Source organism: Lepidochelys kempii, chromosome 15 (genome assembly GCF_965140285.1).
Source record: "Lepidochelys kempii isolate rLepKem1 chromosome 15, rLepKem1.hap1, whole genome shotgun sequence".
NCBI classification, from domain to species: domain Eukaryota; kingdom Metazoa; phylum Chordata; order Testudines; family Cheloniidae; genus Lepidochelys; species Lepidochelys kempii.
In genome coordinates, this window is record NC_136394.1 from 8,695,820 (window position 1) to 8,715,406 (window position 19,587).

Genomic DNA, 19,587 nt, shown 5'->3' on the forward strand with positions numbered 1-19,587 from the left:
TTGTCCCAAATGATGCTGTTCAATGGATGTCAAGTGCATGATGACTGGTATAATGTGTCTTATAAAAGCTGTGTGCTGGTCTCCATTATGGCTCTGGCTGGACTTGGTGAAAGATGCCCAAGGAACACAGTGACATTAGCTTTGTATCAGTGCCTCTTAGAGGTGAACAATGCCCCTCTCCCCCACCCCACCCCATCCCACCCCACCCCCCGAGTTTTGGCAAAGTTTTGTATTTTAAGTAGTTTTTAAAAGAGGGGTCTGGCTGCCCATTAAGAATGATTGGTTTTAGATTACTTACTGTATAGCATGCAGTCCACAGGGAAGGAGTGCTTAAATTATTAATCACTAGGAATACATTTTTTTTCCTGTGGCATAATTTTATTGTTGTATAACTTCATACCATTGCAGCTTTAGATACCTTCTATTTTCAGTTTCCCAGGAATCAACTCCATCCTTCATTTTTCTAGAAGGTGCTCCCTGAACTCCACATTTTGAATGCCTTCTCATTCTTAAAGTTCAGCAAGGCTTAGAAGATCTGAACCTTTCAGACTGCAGGTAGAATTGGTGTATGACTTTGGGTCGTGTTTTTCTTTTTCACAGTAAGTCCTTAATACTGAAGGAAGCAGAAAAAGCAGATTTTTTTTTCTCAGCACCATTGAAGCTGCCCACAGCACCCAGATGGACAGTTGCAGACATCATCAGTCACCATCAACCGAATACACTCTATCACACAACAGCACTGACATCCTGAATAGCTCAGGAAGCCTAAAGGTAGGGTGGGGAGAGAAAGCATTTCAGGATAGTTTGATCTTTGTCATTAAGATCTTTACCTTTTCCCTGCTTTATATGCCCTAGGAGGAGCACTTTGGTTTGTTTGTTTTTTTTACTGTATGCAAAAGTGTGTTGTGCAAGGCAAGAAAGCCTTTGGTGGAAAAGGCCTAGTTACAAGTGCTGTGTGAACTGTAATGTCCTGGAAAATCCCCTTTTCGATGCCAGAGCCGGACTTGGAACAAACCCAGGTTTTTGCAGCAGCCACAGTAAAGGGCTTTTGGAGTTTATACTATCTGTGTATCTGCACCCTGCTAACTAGACATGTTCAATAAAGCTGAGAGACCACTTGAATTCAAGAAGCTTACCGTAGCCCACAACACTTGATTAACTGCTATAAGATTCTGTGAAGACGACAATTTTCATGTGCATGCCGGGGGGGGGATGGCTTAGCAGGCTAAGCCACAGGTTTGCAGTGCCCTGCTCCCAACAACATCCATCCTTCCTGAGCTATTAGCATCTATGCTATTTACTGGATGGGGATTTCTGGAGGAGACCTTTTAAAATAAGAGACATTCTAGCTGTTTTGCCAAAAAATTAAAGGCCTTATTACCCCCCACTCTCACTGAAGTCACTGAAAACTACATCCCATGAAGTGAGCTGTAGCTCACGAAAGCTTAGGCTCAAATAAATTGGTTAGTCTCTAAGGTGCCACAAGTATTCCTTTTCTTTTTGCGAATACAGACTAACACGGCTGCTACTCTGAAACCTGAAAACTACAAGTACTAATTGATCATGAAAACAGGCCTTGTTCCACACCAGCATGCTTCTTCTCATGGTAGTGAGATTCTTTTCTTTGTGGCCACAGGTCAGCTCTCTGTTCAGCAAAGAAACTGTTTCAGCTGCAAACTGCCATCTGGGATGGAGAGTGTTGCTGCTCCATTGCCATCAGCATCAACTTGGCATTTACCCCTTCAGCTCTGAACTGATCTGGGACCTTCCACAAAACCAATAAGTCTACAGCTGTTGGTTCCTTTCCAGGCCCCAAAAGCCAGCCCTGGCTTGCTGTGAATAACCCATGCTCTTTGGAGAAGATCAGCAAGAAGCCTTCAACCCTAGTCATGGGTTTGCATCAGTTACATTTCCAAGGTTTTTGCGGGGGGAGGTATGAAAACTCAGATTATTTTTTACATTTCTAGGTTCCTCAAATGAGGAGCTCTCACAGCTGTGGGTGTGCAAAGACTAGCTCTTCTTTCAACAAAAGTATTGATATTTCTGCAGGGTAGCATCTTTGCCCGAAGATTTCTCTACTCCCAGCGTTGAACAGCGCACCATGCATTTTCAGATATTACATTTACAAGATCAACTTAGATGAAAATGTACCAATTTCCTTTTCTTCCCACATCTTCCTCGTCCTTATTGCTGGCTAAGGCCGTGGCACCTGTTATATTCAGAACCCAGAATAACTTTGTGTGGGTTCATTATTGTGAACAAAAGTCAGTCATCACTGAATCTCTTCTTAGTGATCACAAAACAACATTAATTTCCCCTCCGTCACTATTCAGGATTTGGGTTAGAACCAAGAATGCTGTAAATATTATGGAGGATTTGTTTCTCTGGATGTCATATACAGTAAACGCTGTAACAGTTGCTCCCTGGTGATATGAACTGGACTCTTCCTGACCTTCTGATTGTACTGCTGCTCTGTGCATGTTAAACTTGGGGCAAACTCTGTTGCAAGGTAAGTGCCTGAGCTGCTCCATAATAAATTTGCTTCAAGTCAGGGTGGCCATGTGGGGTGGCCATGTGATGTTGATGAAACCACAAATTCTTCTGTAGAGTCTCACAGACCTGATCAGTCCTTAGTCACAGCAGACGGATCACCAATAATGGAGCTGAATAATGAGTTGTGGGTCAAAAATATTGTGTGCGAAAACAAAATTTGGAATATAAGATGAATTAAAAGTACAAGTTTAGTGCCAAACATCACTCTAATTACATTAAATAAAAAGCAGACTTTATTTTGAACTTATTGGTAGAGCTGGAGGGGGAAAAAATTTTCATCTCATGAAAATTTTCAAGGTTTCAGAAAAGTGTCCCATTCTACATCAGGATGACACAGAGTTGTGGGGTTTTTGAGGAGTGGAGGGCAGAGGAGAGTGTGGGAAGGGAGTGAAAGGAGAGGTGGCACAAGAGAGAGAAATAGTCTGCTGGTTAAAGCATGCACCTAGGATGTAGGAGACCCAGCTTGAAGTACCTACTCTGCCTGATTCAGAGCAGAGACTCGAACCTGCCTGTCCCCTGTACCACTAGGTTCTTGGCTATATGGGGGCAGGTCTCTCTCAGTCTTTCCTGTTGGAGCTGTTCCACTGTGTATAAATAATTAAATATTCTCTGGGTCAGACCCACCCCAGAATAACCTATAGCCCAGTATATTCAAAACCAGAGAGAGAGAGAGAGAGACTGTAAACCACTCACCCAGACCTGGGAGACACCTGAGTCAGAGCAGAGTCTTGCACCTAGGTCTCACACAGCCCATGGGAGTGCCCTGACCACCAGGCTATAAGGCAGCTCGCTCTGGTTCCAACTTGGACCCGAGAAATTTTCCAGATGAAAGTTTCATCAAAACTGATAACGCTTCCACAAAGGTTTTGTGTTTGATGACTCAGCAGGGTTTTTTTGGTGGGGGGTAGGGAGAAAAATTTGTTGAAAATTTCCACGCCAGCTCTACTGATTTTACATAAATCATTGTTCATGGATCCTCTACTGCACTATAGTAAGTCTGTGTTTAATGCAGAGTTGAAGTTACTATCCTGCAGAGTGCAGGTCTAAGGGCCATGCGAGTGGGGATGGGAAGAGGGGAAAGGAAAGAGAAGGAAGTAGGTGCATGGTTGACTATGTGCATGGAGAGCAGTTGTGGGAGAATCAAGCTACATGAGCTAGTTTTGCATTTAACTCTGAAAGTGGAGAGGTCCATAGTCATTCTTATTTCTTTCAGGAGCAAGTTCCATAGTCTACGTCAGGCTCCCGTGAAAATTCTGTCTATGTCTCCCTGTTAGACTGACAGTTCTAGGGTAGATATATGTCACTGGAACCGTAAGAGTTCAACATCACAGAAAGAGATGACCTCAGGCAGCTAGGGCTGAGTAGATGAATCAATTTGAAGATCAGGAAAGAAAGACCTTGAACTGGACTCTATATTTAATAGGGAGCTGTAGTGAGCCGGTGTGGCTCCCCACCACCCTGGAGAGGGACGAGCCCATCCAGAGGCTGGGGTGGGCGGAGCTAGGGAGCTCTGAGCCCACCCCTCAGAGGGTCAGGCGGCAACCCAGAAGTATAAAGGCTCGCCCTCAGAGCTCACTGGAGGGCCAGACGCCGGGGAGGCCAGACGCCTCCAGGGAAGCCCCTGTAGCCCAAGGTGCATACCAGGACTGGCCTGACCTGCCTTGTGCCCGCTATCCGGAGGAGTTGCTGGACCTGCCGCTCACCTGAGGAACCCATGGTGCTGGACCCCCTGGAAGACACCACTGTGACTCAGGGGAAGTCAGGAAGTAGCCTGGGGGCAGCCAACCCTAGTCTGGCTGCAGCACCACCAGAGCCCACGTCAGTGTGTTGTGGCCAGGATCCCCACTGACACAACAGCGGGTCTTCTACCGCTGCTAGGGCCCCGGGCTGGGATGCAGTGGAGTGGGAGGGCCTGCGTCCCGCCTGCCACCCAACTCAGGCTCACTACTGTTTGTACTGTCACTGCTCAGCCCTGCCTGAGGGCCTGAGCTCCTGACTCAGTACTGCCCCGCCCTGACCCAGGGCTAGGGTTTACTACTGTTTATATTGCTACTGCTATCGTATTATTGCGCAGCCCCTGCCTGAGTCATTGTTGCCCCACATTGACCTAGGGCCCCAGCATAACTGTACTTATTTTCTGCCTCCACAAGAGCCGCCAGGGAAGACTTCTGCGGCCGAACTAATTCCCCAATCCTCAGCTGTGTGTAGTGAGCCGGTGTGGCTCCCCGCTGCCCCGGAGAGGGTTGAGCCCTGGCTAGCCCCTTTACAGGAGCCATCAGGGCACTGGGGTGTTGAGGGTGACTTATATTACTAGGTAAACTGCTGCATTTTGTACTAGTTGGAGCTTTTTCCAGGTCTAATGGCTTCATTCCTAGACTGCAGCTTCAGGTCATGAATGCATAAGTCAGCTGGCCAAATCTGCATCTCCCAAGGTAGGTTGTTCTGGCCTGTTGCAAGTGGAATCTTTCTGCAGCCTGGCTGTTTGAGTGTCCAAAAGCACTCAGGAGTTGAGAAAGATGTAGAGGCTATGAATGGATAATAGTTTCATATACAGGATACTTCATATAAGATAGGGGACAGATCTGAGCCCTGTAGGTCAGAAGGGATGCGAGTGAGGGGATAGGAGTGCTTGGCATGGTGACATAAAACCCTTCTGGTCTGCATCACTTTCTATCCCATTTATAATGGTTCCAGGTATCAATGAAGAGTAAACATCTTCATTGATCTAACTATTCATAATGACTACTCAGTCTTTCCTTAGAGGATACTGGAAGCTCAGAGCCCATTAGCATACTGCACATGAGAAGTTTAGATTATTTTTGCCTGCACATAATACTTGACACTTCTTCTTTTCATCCTGGAATGTCTTTGCAGACACAGAGAATAATACAGAATCACCATTCATACCTACCCATGGCTTGTTCCGTCATTAAGCCCAGCCTGGTCACATCCCTACTTATAATGTCCCATCATCTAGTCAGTGGTTGGCCTCTAAGTCAGACTGAGTTGTTTTGTTTGCTTTATTTTCTTTGGTATCCTATCATCTGTTTGTCTTCTGCTGTGTCCCCACCCACATAGTATTTTCAATTGTAGCCAATACCAAGCTCTGGTTTCAGACTCTACTCTCCTTCTAACTTCTTCATTTGTCTTAAAATCATTCCTCTTTACATCTGCCATCTTTTAGAGAACTCTCATCTCTACTGCCTTCAGCCTTCTGATGCAGGTCTATCCACACCACAGACTAATACCATTTGTACACCAGTCTGATAAATTTTCACTTTGGTACCAAATATAATGTTTCTTATCAGTCATAATTTTGTCCATTTCTGTGCAGCACTTGTAGGTAAAGCATATCTTTTAATCTCATTCTTAGGGCCCTACCAAATTCACAGCAACAACATGTCACAGACGATGAAATTTGGTCTCCACCCATGAAATCTGGTCTTTTGTGTGCTTTTACCCGATACTATACAGATTTCATGGGGGAGACCAGGGTTCTCAAATTGGGGATCCTGATCCAAAAGGGAGTTGTAGGGGGGGTCACAAGGTTATTTTAGGGGGCTTGCAGTATTGCCACCCTTACTTCTGTGCTGCCTTCAGAGCTGGGTGGCCGGAGAGCAGCAGCTGTTGATTGGGTGCCCTGCTCTGAAGGCAGCACCCCACCAGCAGCAGCGCAGAAGGAGGGGTGGCAACACCCTACCAGGCCACCCTTACTTCTGCGCTGCTGCTGGCAGCGGCTCTGCCTTCAGAGCTGGGCTCCCGGCCAGCAGCTGCTGCTCTCCAGCTGCCCAGCTCTGAAGGGAGCACAGCCGCCAGCAGCCACGCAGAAGTAGGGTAGCAGTAACGCAACCCCCCCCACAATAACCTTGTGACACCCCCTCCACACAACTCCTTGTTGGGTCAGGACCCCTACAATTACAACACTGTAAAATTTCAGATTTAAATAGCTGAAATCATGAAATATATTTTTAAAATCCTATGACTGTGAAATTGACCAAAATGGACCATGAATTTGGTAGGCCCCTACTCATTCTTCATGGAATTGCAGGCACTGATCAAGCTCCTGAGGTACACGTAAAATTCTACTTGTTCTGCTTCACCACTGCTCTATTTCAACACTTTATCTATTGTCTCTTTTTCAAGATGCAGCCACTCAGGCCTGGTCTACACTGGGTGTGAATAACGTAGCTGAAGTCGACGTACTTAGATCTACTTACCATGGTGTCTTCACTGCAGTGAGTCGACGGCTGACGCTTTCCTGTCGACTTCGCCTGCGCCTCTCGCCCTGGTGGAGTACTGGAGTCGACAGGAGAGTGCTTGGCGGTTGATTTATCGTGTCTAGACTAGACGCGATAAATCAACCCCTGCTGGATCGATCGCTGCCCATTGATCCAGCGGATAATGTAGACAAGCCCTTAGTCTTCACATTTATTGTAAGTCCAATTTTCCAAAATAGTGAACAGTATCGGCATTAATTCAAATGTGTGCCAGTTATCTGTGTAAACTAAAGAGCTTAACTCTAGATCATCCAATGCCATGCTCTTCTACTCATCTAACATTCTGAATGTCCAGTTTAAGAACAAGATGAAAAGTGATGGTGATTCCATGCCAACTTGCCTTGCAGCAAACTTTGACTTGAACCAGCCAGTTAATTTTCCATCATTTCTTATGGCGCTACAGGAGTCTTCATACACAGTTGTTATAATTGCAGTTATCTTATCTGGAACTCCTGTGATTTCACTACTTTTCATATTGCTTTCCTCTACAGCAAATCAGATGTCTTTGTGAATTTGATGAAAACTGCAAACATCTTTAGCTCCCTATTCTTGCTCCCCTCCCTCTGCTCCTCCCCGCAAATCAACTGTCAGAGAGTGAATATCTGATCAATGCAACTTCAGTCTGGTCTGAAGCCAAACTGTTCCTCACCTACTACTTCCTCTAAACTTTGCTTTAATCTGTTGATAATCTTAATTTTGATTAAAGTAATTAAGTTAAAGAAAAAAAAGATATGTGCAACTGAAGCCAAATTTGATCGTGATAAGTTAATGGATATCTGTGAGGGAGGCATACAAGGTGACGTGTGGAGGGCGTTTTCAGGCCATTAATCTGTGATGACAGCAAATGAATTTAATATGTTGTTATAATGCTTGGCCTTCTGATTTACTTTGTCTAGTTGGGTATCGCAACCCCCCATAGCTTCAAACCCACATTCACCCACAAACTTCAAAACTTCATGTCCATTTCCTCCAAGCCATTAGTCTATTTAAAATGCTAGTCAACACCCACCCCTAGGACACACAACTATTGTCTTCACTCTACTTTGACAAGAAGCCATTCACTATAACTATGTTTCCTACTGCTTCACTGGTCCAGAAACTACAACATTTAATCTTTGAAGAGAAAGCTGTCAGACACAGGTATATGTCTGTGTCAAAACATTAAAAATCAGACTTTCAAGACAGAGATCAGCACTCAAAGTCAGGCTGAGTTCTCTCAAAAGTCTGTCCTTGAATTTGTGTGCTGGGATCTCTTGAAAATCTGGCCCAAATTCTTTTGAAGATCTATAAGGATGCTGCTGTTCAAGCTACGAAGCTGTTCAAAAGGGAAAGCAATGAAGTGGAGTTGACCTGTCTGGTCACGATCAGAAAAGCTTCATGCCTCAGGACCATACCTCTAACTAACAGAGGTTAGGGAGAAGCTCTCCACATGAACAAATTATTCCTTAATGGTTTACTGCAAGGTTCTTTCACCTTCTTTTCCAGGGTTTCATGTTGGCCATGGATGGAGACCGAATATTGAACTAGATAGATCCATGGTCTGATCCAGCGTGGGAATGGGGAGTTAGGCACTAAATACCTTAGAGGATCTGAGCCTAAGTGACCAGCTGGCACACCCTTGGGAATGTGAAAGGCATCTTTGAGCCTGACCACCTTTGGTGATCACTGCACATTTGGAGGTCAGAATTAATAAAAGGTCTCTCTTGTTGCAGCTCAGCTGCCCTCCTTGTCTCAGACGACTTACCGTCGGTTGCCTTTTCTGCTGCAGGCTGTTTTAGTGCTCCCTTCTGTTGGTTCAATGCGTGATGAAGCCAGCTGTCAAAATGATACTGTTGTGTTCTCTCCAACCTTAACTGGAAGTATTTATTTTGAGGTGGTGTGAAATAACAGTGGCATCAGATAGACGGCCAAAGTGTTCCCCTTTGCCCCCTAAGAAGATTTTTAGATCAATAGTAGCATGGGCAACAAACAAAAAATAATTGCTTGGCATATTGGATCTCTGCTTCCTATTTTGGAACTTACAGCTGCTAAGCATTTGGGAGGCAGAGAGAAATCTAAGAGTTACATACAGTGCAAAGCAAATCAGATTCACAGTGTTTAGTGCACAAGAGGGAGAAAATGATTTATTTAATTTATTTATTGTAGAACATCTCAAGAAGCCATATAGAAACATGATAGCTTGGAGTGGGTTGGCTGTTCAATTTGTCAAGTTTCCCCACCTCTCCTCCACAGGATACATAAATGCACACCTGGGAGCCCTCATTCAGTGATGGGGGACCAAGTTGGTTGTTCAGGACAATCCATTAAATTGTAAGCACATTACTGTGACAGGACAGACTTCACATTGCCAACATGTTTGAAGGAGGAACAGGTGCTGGTAGGCAGCATAGAGACTAGCAGATTGCCAGACATTCAGAAGTAGGGCTTCACTCCTTTTCCTCTGCAAGCAAAGGACACCCTCTTCCCATCCGTGGTGAGATGAACATCCCCCACAAGGCCTGGAAGGGTTAAGATGGCTCAGACTTCACCTGGAGAAGGAGACAGGGAGCAGGGATTGAAGTAGAACAGGCCCAGCTGAGGAGGAAGAGGTGGGGCCTATATAAGATAGGAAGCTGCCACTAGAAGGGAGCTGAAGTCACACCCTGGAAGGATGGATCTGTGCTGAGGACTACAGAGGCAGTCCATCTTTAATCCCTGAGAGGAAGAAGTTGGGAGGCTAGCAAACCCAGAGATGGGAAGCCAGGAAGACAGGAGAAGGCTCAGGGAAAGAGCAGCAAAGTACAACAGTACAGGCCTTAGCTGCTAACTGGAGGGTCCCTAAGCTGGAACCTGGAGTAAAGGGCAGGCCTGGGTTCCTCTACCAGCCACTGGGGATGTGGCACAGATGAGGCAGAGGACAGTAGACTGCCTGCGACGATTTGTGCTGAAAATACTTTGATACCCTGGAAGTGGGGGAGGGGTATATCTGGTGACCTGGACAGAGAGCCAAGTCATGAAGAGGAGGTTGCAGTCCCTGGAGTGAGGGGTCTACAGGGTGAGAGGATAACAAGAGAGTCACCACCGGGGAGGGTGCAATGCCTGGCTGGAATTAATTCCCCAGGATGGCCCGAAGGAGATGCCACCAGCAGGGAGTGAACCCTCTGAGACCACCCCAAAGGGAAACCAGGATACCTATGAAGTAAGTAAATAATCACTCCTTATAACCAAGTATCACTTTCACTAGCTGGCTACCCAGCGAAACTGAAGTGTGTCCACGTATGCAAGTGCACTTTAAATCCATTTACCTGCCCACCGTGGGTGCTTTCCTTTTCAGCACCAGGAAGTAGCCCCTTTGCCTCAGGACCTGAGCCCACCACCTCAACAAGGAACAAAACGATAACCAACCCACTGTGTCACCCAAGTCCTCATGAACGACTCATTCCTTTCACGTACTGTCACTGCACTGTAGGCTTGTGGTAACCAAACGCCAACTGCCCTGGACGGACGCATGGAAGGCTCACAGATTAATACTGGTGTGTTGCTCATCCCCCAACATTTTCACTGCTAATCAAACCTGGTGCCAGAAGCCCTGGCTGCTATTTTATCTCCCTCTGCATCATTAAAATGAATGGTAGCCTTAAGAAGAGGGTAGTTTCTATTGATAAGTGCATGGTAAAAAAGAAGAAGTATAGCTACTAAGCAAAGTTAGATACAGTGTCCATACACCATGGCTGGGCTCCTTTTGCTCATTCTGATTCATTCATTAGTGAAATTAAATGTTCTGTGTGGTTTAAAAAAACATGCACAAAGCAAAGAACTAGTACAAGAAAAGCCTCAAGCAGACTGTAAGCCAGCCAAGATTCTTAGATTCTCTATGACAGTCTACTGTACTGAGAGCAGAGCAGCACATACCACACAGAAGGAAGGGCACATTTGCGGAACACTGAAATACAAGTAGAACCCACTTCTCTCTAGACATCTCCATCTGCTGGAGCAATAAGTGCAAGGAGAACACTGCATGCTATTTGTGGCCTACTGCTAGCAAGGGTCTGCCATCTGCTGAGCTAAACATCTGTGCTCACAACCTTCAAAGTAAAGCAGTCATCCATTCTCTCCCACAGCCTACATTCACTTCAGAATATACTGACATATTAGCTTATGAAGGGCTGCGACAGTTTTGGTAATGCATAGTTAGGAGCAAACAATCAAGACTGCAGAATATCAAATTATAACTGACCAATAGATCCAGGCCTATGGAGCCTGGTGAAAACAAACACTTTTCATAGTCACAGCTTCTAACTAAGGAGCCAAAAAAGTTAGCTTGCCCTGAACGCTAAAGGGGCCTAGCCAAAATAGTACTTTCATAAAACAAAGGATGCTGGCAAGCAGAGTTCCACCCCTCAGAACACATTTCTTTCACAGGCTGCTGAGGTAATTGCTTAATTTACTGCAGCTGGCCTACTCTGGCACTTGAGGCATGCAGCTGTTTTCTTTTCCTGCTATGGGAGAGTGTTAACTCCCCTGCCAACCTCTGGGGCCTAGGCACAAATGTCTGTAGAATGTGTTCGTATCTCTCCATTCAGTACACTTAGCTACACAGTCCATTTATGCAATGGTGCAATGCTAATGGCTTCTTTGATTAGTACTGTTCACTACAAAGAGCGAGAGAGCTTTCCATGCTACTCCAGGAGTCCTCTTCAACTTTGATGGACTATGTATTTAGTATGTGCTAATTCTCTTTGCTACAAGCTTCTTAGTTCTCCAAGGCATTGCCTCATAGTTAGGTTCTTTCTAGTGTATGACTAGATGACTTTGTGTGATTGATTTCTCTTCAGAGCACATCAGCATCATTCCTTAATTGCCCAGAGAAAATGCCGCAGAGATTGGAGGTTCAAAACTGACATACTTGCTGGGCTAGGACCCAGAAGAGTTGTGTTCTATTCCTGGTGCTGCCACTGGCCTGCTGGGTGACTTTGGATAAGTCCCCTCACCTCTTTGTGCCTCAGTTTCTCCATTTATAAAATGGGGATGATAGTGACCTCTCTTTGAAATCTACTGATGGAAAGCGCTATGTAGCACCTAGGCATTAATATTAAATAGCGGGGGAGCTGCACATCAGTATTGAGTTGCAAGTACAAATCTAGGGCAGGGGCAGAAGGAAGGGAGCTTGTAAGGGTCTTACTGTGATGTCTGTGTCCTTCATCTTAAAACACCTGGCTCAAGACAGTGCTCTCTGCCCCTCAAGTTTTATCAGCCCTAACGTCACGCTTGTGATTTTAAGGGGACAAACAAAACCCTCTTACTTTGTTATGAACTCTAGAACATGCAGAGATTAAGGGAGACCAATGGTTCAAGCCCTGTTTGCTCCAGAGTACACTGTGCTCAAAAGGAGCAGAGCAGGGACAACGAGCGGGTGATAAATTAAAGCAGAACATCTTTTTTTTTTTTTTTTTTTAATTAGTGGAAGTATCTGCATTTTCCAAGCCTGCTACAAGAAAATAAAAAATTGGAAACCAGCACAGCCACTGCATGCCCCAATCTGCAATGCAAAGTACAAAAGAAAGGGATAATAGGAATGCAGTTCTAAAAAAACTCTGAAACACAAAGGCCTCTGGGGACTTTTTAAAATGACTTGTATGGGTGTGAGTTTAGAGCAGGTGTAAGATGCCAGAAAGATGCCAGTCAATTAGACAGCTGGAGTGGGAGGTAGAGCCCCAGGAGTCTCCACCCACGGGGATGACAATGACCTTCCCCTCAAAGGAGGGCAGAGGCCAAAACAACATGGAGTTCAACTAAGTCCTGGGGACAAACAAAAGAGATAATTGGAAATGGAGTGGGGTCATAAGATTTAGAACAAGGTAACCAGAGCGACATCGAGTAGAGAACTGTGGACAGAAAGATGCCAACCTAAGTACCCTGGAGACTTTAGTTTATGTATTCACCAGACAGGTACACCATGGACAGCAGCAAGGGAAGTTTCCCCAAACATGTATCTCAGCCCTGATCTGGAGGGGCCAACCATATGTAGGGAGAAGAGGGCATGTCACTCTCTGTCTATTCAGTCCTATTCCTCACTGCTTAATTTACCCATATGTGTTCCTGCTAGGATGTGACCAGAGTTCTCCTAGGGAACTGGACTGTGACCCACTGAAGTATATGGAAACAGACCCCGAGAAAGCGCTATCAGGGTGAAAGCCATCCTTTGCTATTGATGTAAGTTGGGGTTAAGCTAACAGCATAGCAGGGTGAGCATCTACCTCCTAGTAACAAGCCCAAAGCCATCTCATCCCCCTTATTCTGACAGTTTTAAAGGTGTAGAATTTATTTTTATCCAGGTGTAGAATTTATTTTTATTTAAGCCCCTTTTCTTCTCTCCTACCCAGAAATCTGATGGGAAAGACATTTCCCTAGTTTACTTTGAAACATCAAGCAGTCTGTTCTAGTGGTTAGACCAGGGGACTGCAGCCCTGCCATAGATTTTCTATTTGATCTCAGCCAAGTCACGTTAACTCCTCTGTGCCTTGATTTCCCAGCTGGTAAAATGGGGGTAATACCGACTTAATTGGAAAGTTGTGAGGCTTCATTCATGAATGCTGTAAAAAACTTTGAGGTCCTTGGGTATGAGCAGCAGAGGGGGGCAGAGAAACAGACTTGCCCACATGTAGAGGGCCTGTGAGCCAGTGTTTATAGTTACTAGACACCACCACTGGATTTATTCACCAGGAGCTAAAATTAAAACAGGACAAGCTTCCCTACAGGCAGGTATTGGGGGTTTACTTAATCAATATTTTCAGGGTGTGAGAGAGGGAGTGGAAGTGGCAGAGGATGTTGCAGACTTTCACTTGCAACTATTAAAATGTGTCTTGCTGGCAGCTTCAGGTGGGGGAAAAATATGAATCCCACCCAAAGTGATTTATCATGATGACACATCCCAAGGCTACGCTCAGCACGTGCCACTTAGTGCACACACAAAAATGAGAAGGTGAGAGAGACAGAAATGTGGCAGAGCCGCCCCCCCGCCCGAAAACAAAAAACCCCTTTGCATTGCTGATTCCTTCAGAAATGACAATGTGCCCCCACAATTAATAAATATCTCTCTCCCTAGGAAACGTGCTCAGAGCTCGAAGAGGAGCTGTCAATTCACTCCTCTTTCAGGTGGCTCATTCATTTATTTTGGCAAATTTGCATTCATTTTTGTTTTGTTTCTCATTATCTGCCTGCTCCTCCTTCAGCATCTTCTTTCTAAAACTACCATGGTGAAATTAGGATATCAGTCATTTCCATGGCAACAGTCTGTGATGTCATATGTGTGGTTTTGGATGGATTCTGATCTCAGCCAAGAAAAGGAGAGCCAAGAAGACAAGAAGTTACTTTTGCACACAGAAGAATCTTGCTTTTGCTTGGAGGCAGCTTGGTCCAAGACGGAACATGCTGAGTGTTGGAATCGGCAGCCCATACCTCTGTGCTGATAACATGGGCACCACAGACCATCTTGCAGACCACGTGGACCACGCGATAGCGATCTCAGCTTTAATTCTTTAAAAGTGAGGCTGGGTGAGGGTCATGACTTTCAGTGACACAAACTGACTATCTGAAGTTTTTCATCTACAGTCACAATTTGTGTCTCATAGACTTTAAGGTCAGAAGGGATAATTGTGATCATCTTCTCTGACCTCCTGCACACTGCAGGCCACAGAACCTCGCTCACCCACCCCTGAAATAGATCCCATCACCTCTGGCTGAGTTACTGAAGTCCTCAAATCATGGTTTAAAGACTTCAAGTTACAGAGAATTCACCATTTACACTAGTTTAAACCTGCAAGTGACCCGTGCCCCATGTCATCTCATTCACCCTGCTACTGAGCAAGTGCTTAATTCGTAATGAAAGAGAGTGCCAGGGCTCCAGTAATTTTTTTTACTTTTCATAACTGACAAGGCAAGTCCAGAGGTGCTGGAGCTGAGCCCTGGCACAAATTAAGCACTGTTCTGAGCAAAACTCCTCAATGAATTTTTAAAAACATGGCACTCTCTGTATGATGTGGCCAGTTTAATGGGGTATGGGTTTAGCAATGGCTTTAAACAATTAGTTAATTATTAAGGGTGAGATTTTCAAAACCTTAAATGACTTCAGAGCACAAGTACCATTTTAAAAAACAAAAGGATTTGTGTTCTTAAGCTATTTAGGCCCAGATCCTCAATGGTGTTTGGATGTCTATCTTTCATTTCCCATTCAATGGGAGTTAGACACTTAAATGCCTTTGAGGATTTTCATTTTTGAAAATCCCACTTTAAATTATTTAAAATCATTTTGATTGCAAAGGATGTTTACCAGGCTTTTACATGATTTCCCATAACAGTTTAATGCTGTGTGCCATTATAGACTGCAAGCTATTTGGGACAAGGACTGTCTTTTTATTACATGTTTGGACAGTGCCTAGCCCAATAGGGCCCTTATAAGAACCCTTAGGCACTACAGTAATAGAAATGCAAAATAAAAATAACTTTCAAAACAATAGTTGTCACTTTTGCATTTTACCTATAACTTTCCCCACTTTTTGCTATGATAAGCAATCAGCCATAATGACCAGAGAGCTAATAAAGCACAGCCAGGTAAGTCGACCTAAGATACGCCGACTTCAGCTACACTAGTTGCTGAAGTTGCATACCTTAGGTCGAACACCGCCCCCCCCGGTAGACCAGGGCTAAGAATGCAATCCACAAAAGCCAGTGTGCTAGGCAGGGAGCCACCTAAAGTAGCCTATGCGAGATGCCAAGAAGAGGGATGTGTCCTAAACCCCACTGCTCTCAGAGCTCGGTGCTTCTATCCCAGCCACCGGGAGGTGCCTATCTCTGCTAGCAATCCACAAATGGGAACCCCTCTCCTGGACTCAGGCAGCTTCAGCATTTAAGTAATTTTTGGGAGAATGAATTAGATGCCTACTTCATTCTATGTGAAACAGCCAGAGGAGGAGGCACTGGCCTTCACCTTATAACATTTAGCCCCATAGTAGAGTACTTCCTGGGATGTAGGAGAGTGAGGGAAGTCCTCTTTCTGCATGGTGGGGAGAACAGATGTGAACTTGGGTCTCACACACCCTGCGCATGCTTACTCTGAGCTGAGGGATACTCTGATGTGGGGTTCCCGAATCCCTACAGGTGAAGGTATTCCACTTTGCCTAAATAACTGTACTAGAGAGGGTTTAAAGACTAGACAAGGCCTGGCTTGTACTTTCCATGAGAGAACAAATTCATAGAAGTAGTGTTCAGTATCCCTCCCCAAAAAACCTGAGGAGTCAAATTCTGCTCTCAGTTACACTGGTGTAAATCTACAGTAACTCCACTGATTTAACTGGACTGATTCCCAGTTGGAACAATTTTAAGAGCAAAATCTGGCCCCATGGTGAATTTTTGTGGCTTGTTAGCAATCCGCCCTGGTGCCAATCTTTCAGTTCCCTTGAGAAAGCTGGGGAAAGGGTAGGGAGGATAGAAAAGGTTTAAACAAGTATTTCTTTCTCTACTGGTTCATTTGATAATTACAGCGAGGTCAGGCACTTTATTGCTCCAGAAATTAGAGAGTTTCTCCTTCCGGAGATGACTGATGCTGAAAGGCAAAGCAGAGTGAAGAGTTGCTTTCACAGCAAACTCCTTTCCTATGCAGAGAGGAAGTTTCCTAAGGGACATTACAGTGCAAAACAAAAGACCATCAAGATAAGAAGTAATAGGAAGGGGATTTGACTTTGCTTCTAGTTCACGGGATGAAAGTGGAACAAAACACATAAATTAACCCAGAAAATTAGCACTGTGTTAGGGAAAGAGCTGCTTCTTGAATATTCTGCCTACCTGTTTTCATACTATTTTAATTGGGAGCATAATAATATCTCCTTTTGTGTCAAATAATATGTGATGGATAAGATAAAAACCAAGACCTAGTTCTTCTAATAAATAAATTTATTTAAAAGCATCTAAGAAACCTTTTAAATAAAGGGGAGAGGGATAGCTCAGTGGTTTGAGCATTGGCCTGCTAAACGCAGGGTTGTGAGCTTAATCCTTGAGGGGGCCGTTTAGGGATCTGGGGCAAAAATTGGGAATTGGCCCTGCTTTCAGTAGGGTGTTGGACTAGGTCTAGGCAGAGCTTTCCTGGAGTAAACTATGCTAAGCCGTGTTGGGTGTGCAGGCAGAGTGGCTGAAGCATTAATGCACTGAACTTATGTAGTGTCAATCACATGAGGAATTCAAAGACATTCGGCCAAATGCTAGTTGACCAAAGCAGCCCCATTGACTTTAACAGGAGAACGATCAGGGCCCATGGGCTCCAATGGGATTAATTACTTGAATAGGGTGAGTAGGGTTTGCCCTTGTTTCTCATAATACACCTCTGTGGTGGGTAAATATTATAGCTGGGAGAAACATAGGCACAGACAGGTTAATTATCTCACATAAGGCGCACAGCAAATTGATGATAGAGTCAGCTATAGAACCCAGGAGTCCTGACTCCCGCCCTCCTGCTCTAACTGCTAGAAAAACACTTCGCTCATGGGTGTGAATTTCCTCTCTTTCTCTCATTTGGCTGGGTGAACATTAATGATCATGGATGCACTCTTTGTAATTTCCTCCCCTCACTTCTCCTCCTTTCCACATCCTTTATTAGGTGGTGGACTGAGCAAGACTCCCTTTGATGCAGCTTCTCCACCAACTGGCGGAGTTGCTGCACTGAGGTGTACCCTGCCAGAGGGATGAATGCACCAGAGCGGAACTGAATCCAAGTCTCTTGCATGTTAGTAAAGACCATAGCCATAGGGACATTGGGCTAGCCTGCAAAGGGATTTACTTGCCAAGTTAAATATGTTTTGTGTCAGGAGGGTTGGCCTAACTAGGATTAATTATATAAGAACATCAAGTGGAGCCATGGGAACCCCAGCAGAGGAGATTCTCAAGGACCTTTCTTTCATTACACTTGTTTCTCTTCCCATTTTTAATCGCTGAAAACCCTGTGGTGCAGAGCAGTGAAGTGACTTGCTAAAGGTCCTATAGGTAATCTGTGGCAGAGCCAAGAATAGACACCAGGCCCCTCGAGTTCCTGTCCTAACGACTGAACCACACAGTCTATCATATGGCACCATCCCACGCTGAGAGAGCCCATCATTGTATCTGAACCCAGCAGGAGGTTCAGGCTTAGCTGCATGAGCTCTGTGGCCTATGGGTTGCTCCCCTAATCTCCTTCTTAACTGTTAAATGACACAAACATGCAAAGTAGCTGGTTTTTTTGAGAGTGCAGCTGGCTATTTATAAACTCTCCTCTCCCCTTTTTTTCAGACCCTCCCGGTTGTTTATTAGTATAATTAGACATGGGCTCAAGAATGCCAAATACAGATCATGTTTTCAACCCTCCCCCCTTATATTGTTTTATTGCATTGTTTTTCAGTACACCAAGCTTTACTGTTAGGTAAGGGGGCCCTTCGGCAATAAAATCATTGTTGTGACCCGTGTATATTCTAATTTGAAAATCACCTATTGTTTACCTCACAGCAAGAAAAGGCTCCAAGGGAGCCAATGCATTACCTGGTCTACCCCACTGGTTCTCAGCCAGGGGTACACGTACTGCTGGGGGTACACAGAGGTCTTCCAGGGGTTACACCAACTCCTCTAGATATTTGCCTAGTTTTACAACAGGCTATGTAAAAAGCACTAGCAAAGTCAGTACAAACTAAAATTACAAAGACAACGATTTGTTTATACTACTATACACTGAAATGTAAGTACAGTATTTATATTCCAACTGATTTATTTTATAATTATATGGTAAACGTGAGAAAGTCAGCTTTTTTTCAGTAATAGTGTGCTTGTGACACTTTTGTATTTTTATGTCTGATTTTGTAAGTTTTTAAAAGTGAGGTGAAACTTGGGGGTACACAAGACAAATCAGATGCCTGAGAAGGGGTACAGTAGTCTGGAAAGGTTGAGAGCCCCTTGTCTACCCTATAATTCCTTACTGGCTTGGGCACGTTTGGCTCAGTGATCTGAAGTGATCATTATGCTGTGCTGTAGAACCATGAAATGTGTCCACTATGTGGGCAGGGTTTATAAGGTAAACTGATTATTTCATCCCATCTGGTATGCAGGCTGTAAAAGTGGCTCAAATACTTACGCACCTAACAGGATCCTGTTAAGAGTTTCAGCAGCTACATGGTTCCAGGATGGAAATGATGTCCAATATGACACTATATAACATCTGCATTAATGCACTTGGTCTTTTCTCCAGTTTGTCAGAGACTAGGACAGCAGAATTGAAGAAGCAGATTATAGGTTAGAGATGAGCTGCAATTAACAGTCTTTCCTTCAGCTTCTCCTATGTGATTCTAAGAAGAAGGGCTGCATTTTCCTCCTGCTGATGAAGGTTGATTAGCAGTCAGGTGGGGAGAGACTCTGGGGATGGCACAACACATTAATTAAATCACTTCTACCAGCTAAGTGGTGACACTGTGATTTATAGCAGAGCTAACTCAACAAGACATTGGCATTTGCTGGGCACCAAGAAGAGGAACAGCCAAGCCAGGAAGCAGGTGGGACTGGGGGATTGTACACTTTACAAAAAAGTGGGGGGATGTTAATACATGCTGCTGATGGGGGGTATTTTCAGAGCGGTTCAGGAAGACCTGAAGGGCTGCAAGTGGAGGATCAGAAACTCTGCCTTGCCCATACAGAAAATGTTTTAGTATGCACCAACAGCTGGTTTTTTTTAAATTCTTTAATTTAATCATATGATAACCTATATTTATAA

General features: G+C 44.6%; 1 protein-coding gene across 1 annotated transcript in view; it reads right to left on the reverse strand.

Moving 5' to 3' along the window:
• Positions 1 to 8,363: 8,363 nt before the first annotated feature.
• Positions 8,364 to 19,587, reverse strand: part of SPRING1 (SREBF pathway regulator in golgi 1) — a 37,883-nt gene continuing 26,659 nt past the window's right edge. Inside the window, exon 8 of the transcript XR_012155106.2 lies at positions 8,364 to 19,232. The gene's annotated coding sequence lies outside the window, so the exon portion shown is untranslated. The remainder of the gene's footprint in view (positions 19,233 to 19,587) is intronic.